General features: G+C 34.5%; 1 long non-coding RNA gene and 1 pseudogene across 4 annotated transcripts; both read right to left on the bottom strand.

The window, feature by feature from the left end:
• Positions 1-783: 783 nt before the first annotated feature.
• LOC145572320 (uncharacterized) lies at positions 784-4,840 on the bottom strand. Of its 4 annotated transcripts, none has more exons than XR_014096782.1 (6): positions 4,690-4,840; positions 4,074-4,091; positions 3,856-3,940; positions 3,192-3,307; positions 1,808-1,900; positions 784-1,052 (listed from the first exon to the last, which is right to left on the bottom strand). It is a non-coding gene; the product is annotated as an uncharacterized LOC145572320 (long non-coding RNA). The 4 variants fall into 4 exon arrangements; XR_014096783.1 differs by having other exon boundaries at positions 3,856-3,922; XR_014096780.1 differs by lacking the exon at positions 3,856-3,940.
• A 2,248-nt stretch (positions 4,841-7,088) lies between these two features.
• LOC145571121 (secreted RxLR effector protein 161 pseudogene) lies at positions 7,089-7,877 on the bottom strand (annotated as a pseudogene).
• Positions 7,878-9,263: the final 1,386 nt, after the last annotated feature.

Below are 9,263 nucleotides of genomic sequence, written 5' to 3'. Positions count from 1 at the left end.
TAAGAATGAAAAACAAGCAATTAAAAATAGATTGAGAGAAGAGAACAACCTTTGTTACTTAACTAGAACTAGAACTAGAACAACTTCAGCTTCCAAGTTTGCTCCTGCTTTTCCCCCTTTTGGCACTATCAAAAACCTGACTTTTCAAAGTTTTATTCATCTACTCACAGCCCCACAGGCAATTCATCGAATGTGGGAAGCTGGAAGCAGTGCTGGCTAGCTCTCTTAATTTAGTACTTTCACACAAATTTTCTTGTTTATTCGCAACAATCACTACTACAAAAAGCGTGTTTTCTGGAGGCTTTTTAGGCCTTTTTTCGACGCTAAAAAGCGTCGAAAAATTATTTCTCGACGCTGAAAAAAAGCGTCGAAAATCCGTGAGTCGAAAATTTTTCAGGGACACAAAAAAGCGTCGAGATTCTCGACGCTTTTTAGTGTCCAAACTGATATACGAAGCGTCGAAAATTACGTATTTTGCGCATTATCCCAAATGTGTGTAGATTTTTAGCGACGCTTTTTCCTGTCCACATAATCAAATTTAGCGACGCTTTTTGTTGTCTTGCGTTTATTCGTGTCAGCCTATGGTGTGGCGGGAAACTCTTTGAAATTTGAAAATGTGCAAATATGTAGACATTAAAAAGCGTCTGGAATTTTTTTTAAGTTTTTTTTCCTTTTTTTAAAATATTACCATCGTATATACATTATAGTAATTTAAATTTATCATAAATTAAATTAATAACATTAAAATTAAAATAAACAAATATTCTATATAACTAGATCAGATTAAAAAAAAATTAATAATTAATCAACAATAATAAGAGTACGTAGTTAATTACCAAATTTATAAAAGAAAACATCAACACAATTAATTAAAAAAAAAGAAAAAAAATAATTGCATATTATAGTAGCTTGTCCCAAAATAAATACATCACTAATATATGACTAAAAACCAAAATAGATAAATGATGGCCTTATAGACAATATAGTCTCTTGTTTTGATGCTCAAGTGTCCCGGCCTATTCTCTTGTTGCATCTACATTTCCTTTTCCAATCTTCAAAAAAAAATATACAAAGTATAAATTAGTACATTACACAATGTAGGCTCAAGTTCAACATGATGTATTTAAACAATGAAAAGACCAATGTATTTAAACCAGAACATACACATGATTTCAAAGCATATTAAGAACTAGTCCACAATAGAAACTAATTAAAATCTTTGTATCAACCAAGTATAATGAAGCACCGTAATTATACCATGAAAAATATCAAAGCATAAGATAAAACAATTTAAATGAGGTTCAACAAGTATATAAGTAAAGATAAACAACGACTAAGCTAATAAAAAGGATAATCGACGCTTATACACACACACACAAGCTCTGAATTTCACACACACACACACACACACACAAGCATTTTGAATTTCAGCTCTGATTTCAAATCTGATTTTGAGTTCTGAACTTTAGATTTGAATTAAGTTCTGAAATTTAGCTCTGAATTCAGTTACGAAATTCAGCTCTGAATTCAGTTCTGGAATTCAACTCTAAATTTATTTCTGTATTCAGTTTTGGATTTCAGCTCTGATTTCACAAACTAAAACTAAACGGCAAAAGTGTGAAGAGCACATTAATGAGGACAAGTTTGTGGCACTCTTAGTATTTGCTTCACCCATCCCTTCACACTCCCCTTCTTTTGTTATCAAAATGCATAACTGAACAGGTAATTATAGCTCCTAACTGTTTGTGTGTATATGTATATGTATATGTATATATTAATGAAACCAAATAAATATGTGCAGTGATACCTGGTTTGGAAGTAGGATAATATTCAAGTCCTCTCCTGACTCCTGAGTAAGAGATCATCCCAGCCCTGCTATTTATAATCCTGTTTCAGTTTGCTGAAAAATAAAATGGCAGAATTGCAAGAGCATTTTATTAGAGTATCAACAATAAGATAAAGATTAAGCCCTTAATAAAACCGTTAAGTTATTTTAGCTGGCCGCTAATCCTCCATGAAGCATGACATAAAATAAGCAAACTAGCTAAGAACTGAGGACTTGCCACCAAATGTAACAAAAACAAAAAGTAAGAAAACTCGATGTAAGAGCATGCCAATAGTATCAAATTTGAGCACACTTCAGCGGAGTAGTTATAAAAGCTAGGATCGTCAATTAAACCAGATCACACTCGATTAAGATCCTTTTGTGAGACAACTACAAGTTTTCACTAAGAGAGCCAATATATATCAGTATGATACTAATGATTAATGAATGGAAGAAAGTAAGAAACCAAAAGAATTGCTAACAATTTTACCACTATATTAGATGAATAGAGCTAGGAGGAATGAATTATAAACAAGAAAATGTCATATTAATTACCAATAGTACCCAAACTCAACCACTAATGAATGAATCTAAAACCCCAATAGCGACTCTGAAATTCTAGAATCAAAGAGCTAGTAAACTTTTCTTCTTCAATGTAGCTCCTCAATTATAATGTCAAAGAGGTAAAACTAAGGTGATACATGGAGGTCCCAATAAAGGGTTATGCAAAACTCTCATAGGTTAGTGCTAAATCAAGTAGCACAACCAACAAAACTCCTTGTCAAGCTGTCACATTTGAATCAAGCGAGCCTTAGCCATTTAGGAAAGGGCTCGTTCCGGGGAACTACTACGAACGAAAAGAAGGGGAGACCTTACTTATCCCTAAAGAGAGACAAGACAAAAGTGGTGGTGTACTTTTCTCAATAGAGTTTTTGAGCATATATAATTGCCTAGGTAAAAAACGGGTTTAACTATGGAAGATACATAAAACTAACCATCAGAAGCTTTAGTAGTTGAAACTAGACCAAACCCTTTATTAGAATTATAGTATTTGCTTTTTGCAACTTCATAGCTTCACTCTGTTTAGCTTAGTTTTTTTGGGGAAAATTGGAGTTAGTTTGTCTAGAAAAACTATCAAATGATGGAATTAAGATAACATTAACACCAAGATAAGTAAAAACTATAATCAGATCATAACATTAACACCAAGACAAGTAAAACTATAATCAGATCAAACATGAACACCAAGACAACTTCCAATAAGTTTAATTCTAGAGAAATAAAAGTACCAAGCAAGCAGACCATTACCAAGCAGCCAGCAGCAGAGATAAAAGAAACAAAATTTTGCGAAGGGGAGAGAGTGTACCAGCACTCTTTCAACATTCCCAACACATCCCATGTTATTGGCAGTGGTTAATTACCAGATTCCTTTGATTGCTCCTTGATATCAGCAGCACTTTCCACGTTTTGAGCACGAAATGCCTATAAGTGCAAAAGTTTTACACGATTAAACATGATTTTAGAACTAATAAAAGATAATAGTTGATTAACGAAAGTTTAACATCCATTGGAATGCTTTTAGACATTAACTTATTACAATGCAAAAAGTAGTTAGCTACACTTGGTACGTAGGATAAAAGTAATGAGTGATAATTAAGATAACAATTTATCCAATTTTATTTAGTTATGTTTAGTATAGTCCACTACTATGAAACAAACAAAATTGATCCAACCAAAGCCCGCAGAGTAGTAGTATGTGACAACAATAAATCAATAATAATTGTATACAGTACAACACCCACCATTCTAAAAAGAATAAAAGAGACCACACACATTCTAAATATGACAAGAGCTAAAATTTTAATAGGAAGATAAAATGTAGTAGCTGATCATTATGTAATCAAAAGTATACATAATAATTCATAGTCAGCACCCAACAAAACACCATGTACTGAAATATCAAATATGTGCAGTGTTTAGCATTCAGAGAATTTTCAACTACCAGTTTATGTGAATTTTACAATTCATACATGTGTCTATCTAACTCCTCGTCCTGTTTTAGCTTTGGGATGTTCAACAACTTGTTAACTTGAGCACCTACTATTCTCAATATTTCTATCAGTAAATCAACCTTATTAGTACAAAATCAGGAAAGAAGAATTATACCTGATTTTATAATGTAATACTAGTAAATTTAATTGGAAACAAAAAATCAAAATTAATCTCACATATTTAAAAAAGAAAGTACCTGAGCGATTGAAACCATCTGAGAAAAGAAACCCCACAATTATAGAAGAAACAAAAATTAAAATTTTGGAGAAAAAAAGACTGGAAGAAACCACAACAATTGGTAACAACTTTTACATAATATGATAAATAGATCTAGAGGTAGAATTGATTGTATATAAAACTAAAAACTCACATAAAAAATGACAAAATTACAAGAAGCATCTGCTAGGTGCTTCTCAACTTCTTTTTGGGAATTTACTTCTAAACTTCTAATTCAACCGTTTGAATGGGATCCTCTTTTAAATTTGCACATAAAATCCAACTATGTCATTCCTTATAACGTCAATTTACCCATATTAAAAAGCAAACCGTAATCCTCAATAAATCAACCAAAACGAAAATTTTTGATTGATAAGTAAATCACAGCTGACAAACCCAACTTACGTTTTTTGATTTTGAGGGGAGAAATCATGCAAAACATCCAAAAACGAAAAATAGAGGAATATAGAGTGCACCAAAATGGATTTTAAACAACGAAATTGAAGAAGTTCAAATCAAGCACTTGAACAACCAGATCTAGAAAAAAAAACACTAAAAATTCAATAATTAAGAGAAAATCAAAGAAAATCAAATACCTGTTGAATTGCAGAGCAACCATTTTTAATCTATAACTCCATAATGAGAAGGGAGATTAGTTTGGAATCGTAGATGAACCGATTTTGCATTTTAGAGGTTAGGGTTGAAGATGCAGCATCAAATAAACAAAAGAGGGTTTTTTTTGTTAAATTCCCAATAAACGCGTGAGAGTAACTGTGTAGTATCACGTGCAAGACATGTGTAATTTTCTATTTGTAGACGCTCAAAAGAGTCGAGACTTTAATTCAGCAAAGAACAGCGTCGCAAAAACGCGGAGACTCCTCATTTAGTCTGACGGGGTTCCCTTGGCGTCGACAGCAAAGCGTCGAAAATATAAGGTTTTTGTAGTAGTGAATGCATGCATATATACACAAAGTTCCATAGTAATTAACAAAAACCAACCATCTAGAGTGCCTAAAAAATATTACAGACCAAGTTCCAAAATATCCAAAAGCAAATAAAGTTAAAAATAACCAAAGAAAACATATCATTGTTCCAAAACCAACATGAAATAGATTAAGCTAATGGATGGCTGGGATAGGCTGCAAGGGTAATCAGGCTTCAAGCACTGTGAGGATTTGCTCAAGCTCTGCCTTGTTGTCTGCTTGAGCTTTCTTTAATTTTGCTTCCAGGCTTGAAATGGATTTCTGAAACTCCTTTGCATGAGAGGAATTGCTTCTCTCCATTGCCTTCATCTTCCCTGCCATGTCAATGAGCTGTCCTTCAATCTGCATAAGTCTGTTAGACAAATCAGTTACCAACTCATCAGCTCCTCCTTCACCTTCGCATAACTCCAGGGGATCAGTAACACTTGTTATGGCCTGAGTTCCAACTGAGAGCCTTTTGCTCTTCCTAACAGGACCTCTTAGCTGCGAGTCATCTTCCTTCCCTTTTTTCTTCTGAGCTTCATACTTCACACACTTCCCCCTCACTACAGCAAGACTTAATCCCCTCAGAGTGGTTTCATTAATCACATTTTGTCCTTTCTCCCTCATTTGCCCATAAAAGTCCTTCAATTTCACACCCCAATCTTCAAACACAGAAGCAAGAATTGCGGCATATCCTACTTTTATTTCCTTCTCTTTGCAGTGCTCTAAGTGTCGGAGCATAAGGCTGGGAAATTGATTTTGATTCTTTTTAACATGCAAAAGATTAGGGCCATATCTAAGTAGCATAATTCATTTTTCTTTTGTGTCCTTGGAACCAAGGACTTTTTCACCAAATTAAATAACAGTTTGTGCAAAGGAGAAAGATTATTGTGATTCATGACACTCACACCCTTCTTACCACCCAAGTAATTGATTATTTCAGTTTTAGTATGCCCTGCCACTTTCACAGTTACAGCCCCTTTCATATAGGTATCAAACCCCTCACATGGAACTTGAAGCAAAGTTCCTAGTCTAGCAGCATCAATCTCAATATCAACACCATTAACTTTGCTATAACACACACCATCTTCAAATTCACATTCCTTAATAAATTCATTTATAGCCAGTGGATACAGATAGTTCTTTGCTTTAACAGTAAACATAAAATCCCAACCCTGAAACTTAAGTAGATCTAATAATTCAAAATTCACCATACTACACCATGCATCATCAATTCTATAGCCTACAACATACCTTTCAGCTTGCTTTCTCAAAGCCTTGTCATCTTCTTCCCCCTCAGAATCATCCTTCGCCTCTTCATGTTCATCTTCTTTCGACATTGCTTCAATTTCTAGAATTTGCTCCTCCAGCGATATCTCCGATTTTTCGGCCTTTCTTTTCTTCCATTGAGCAAGTCGATCGAGGATGATGGGTAAACTTCTAGTTGAGGAAGTTGCAGTTTCTTAAATAGCTTTTGGCTTGGTATTTTTGGTTTTGAGGTGGTGTGAAGTAATTCAACAGGAATTGGTTATGGGCTAGGGGATCTGGCTGGTGATTGCGCTTCTTGGTTCTTAGGGTTTTCATCGGCCATGATTGGGGATGGTTTAGCTGTAGAAACTTTGTGGTTGAGAAAGTACAAGAGGTTTAATTTGATGTGACTGTGAGTTATTTTGAGTGGTTAGGTGAGTATTTATAGGGGGTAATTATATGAGGCGGTGTATTGAAGTTGAAGGGTTGGTTTTAGGAACAATGAATTTTATCTTATTTTTGAAAGTTAATCTGGATGGAGTTTCAATTTAAGATTTTTTTTCCACGCTATAAAAGATATTTCCAGAAGATAATTTTCCTGAAAAGAGAATAATTTTTCAAATTCGAAATTCATTGGAACTAGTCATATACAAGTCTACATTGCCTTGAATAATATGTACAGTTTAAATAGGTGTTAATTATACTGACCTACAAGAATTCACCAACAGTGACATTCCCGTTATGTTTATCACACCAAGTTTGTGATAGATGTTTTATTTCTTCTAATTGGTCCTGAAATTGACAATGCCATATCTAGGAACCTCAGTTACAATCAATTCAGCTTGATCATCCCAAGTTCCAGTCTCACGTTCTCTACTCAAAGGCTTAGTTAGAATATCAGCAATTTGATTATTAAAAGGACAAAATTCTAACTTAATATAGCCTTTTTCCACATTATCTTTTACAAAATGATTTCTAATGTGGATATGCTTAACCTTAGAATGTTGAACTAGATCCTTTGATATACAGATAGCACTAGTATTGTCATAATAAATTGGAACACATTCAAATTTTAAACCAAAATCACAGATTTGTTGTTTTATCCACAACATCTGTGAGCAACAAGCTGCAGCAGCTACATATTCATCTTCTGTTGTGGACAAAGCAACTGTATTCTGTTTCCTGGAATCCCAAGAAACTAAGCATGATCCAAGAAATTGAGTCATACCTGATGTGCTCTTTCTATTCACTAGATCACCTGCATAGTCAGCATCTGTATATACCACTAAATCAATTGATTCATTTATTGGATAATAGAGGCATAAGTCATCAGTTCCTTTTAGATACCTAAGTATCCTTTTGACTGCTTTAAGATGATATTCCATTGGATTGGCTTGGAACCTCGCACATAAGCCTACACTGAACGATATGTCAGGTCTACTAGCAGTTAAATATAATACGGAACCTATCATACCTCGATACATCTTTTGATCTATACAAGTTCTAGCTGTGTCTTCATCTAGTCTAATGTTAGTTCCCATAGGTGTTCTTATAGACTTGGAACTTTCCATCTTATTTTTCTTTATGAGTTCCTTCACATACTTTTGCTGGTGAATTATTATTCCTTTCTCAGTTTGTTTGATTTGCAAACCAAGAAAGAAGTTTAGCTCACCCATCATGCTCATCTCGAACTCACCACTCATAAGGTCAGCAAAATACTTCACCAAAGATTCGTTAGTTGCACCAAATATAATATCATCTACATATATTTGTACAACTAAAATGCCAGTTCCTTTAGATTTCAAAAACAATGTTTTGTCTATTTTTCCTCTTTTAAAATCAATATCTAGTAGGAACTTGGACAACCTCTCATACCATGCCCTTGGTGCTTGTTTCAGCCCATAGAGAGCTTTATCAAGTTTATAGACATGATTTGAGAATTCTAGATCTTCAATCCAGGAGGTTGTTCCACACAGACGTCCTCTTTTAATAAACCATTCAAGAAGGCACATTTGACGTCCATCTGGAACAACTTAATATCCATAAAAGCTGCAAAAGCAAAAAGAAAGCGTATAGCTTCTAACCTGGCAACTGGTGCAAATGTCTCATCAAAGTCTATGCCTTCTTGTTGATTGTACCCCTTGACAACCAGCCTAGCCTTCTTTCTCACAATGATTCCATGTTCATCAAGCTTGTTTCTATACACCCACTTTAGTCCAATGATCTTCTGGTGTTCCGGTCTAGGAACTAGGTGCCAGACTTTGTTTCTTTCGAATTCACTCAGTTCATCTTGCATTGCCATTATCCAGTCTGCATCTTGTAAGGCTTCATCACAAATCTTTGTTTCTAAAGAAGATAGGAACGAGAAAAATGCACAGAAGTTCTCAGTTGGGAATGAGTCTGAGTTCCGTTGGTTATGTCACTCATAATCATATCCACTGGGTGAGACTTTTGATATTTCCAACGTTTAGGGGTAAAGTCTTTGATTGGATACAGTCTTTGAGGTTCAGCACCATTGTCTTCTGTCTCTTGATTCGGTGGTTTTGAATTCTCAGGCTCTGGGTGTTCCTCTTGAGGAACTTCTATTTTAGTTGCTGTTTGGTTTTCAGCTACAGGATTCTTGTCTTTTTGCTTCATGGATTTAGTTGATTCCTCATCAGGGTCATGTCTTCTTACCAACCCTATTTCAAAATCATCATCATCATCTTGTACATTAGTCACATAGTTAGTTTCATCAAAAATTATATGTACAGACTCTTCAACACACATTGTTCTTTTATTGTAAACTTTGTAAGCCTTACTATTTGAGGCATATCCTAAGAATACAGCCTCATCACTCCTTTCATCAAATTTTCCCAAGTTTCTCTTTCCATTGTTGTGTACAAAGCCCCTGCAACCAAATGATCTAAAGTATGAAATATTTGGTTTTCTTCCTTTCATTAGCTCGTAAGGTGTCT

This window comes from Chenopodium album, chromosome 12 (genome assembly GCF_948465745.1).
Source record: "Chenopodium album chromosome 12, dcCheAlbu1.1, whole genome shotgun sequence".
Lineage (NCBI taxonomy): Eukaryota > Viridiplantae > Streptophyta > Magnoliopsida > Caryophyllales > Amaranthaceae > Chenopodium > Chenopodium album.
Note: the sequence above shows the minus strand (reverse complement) of the source record. Positions and strands in the feature narration are given on the sequence as shown.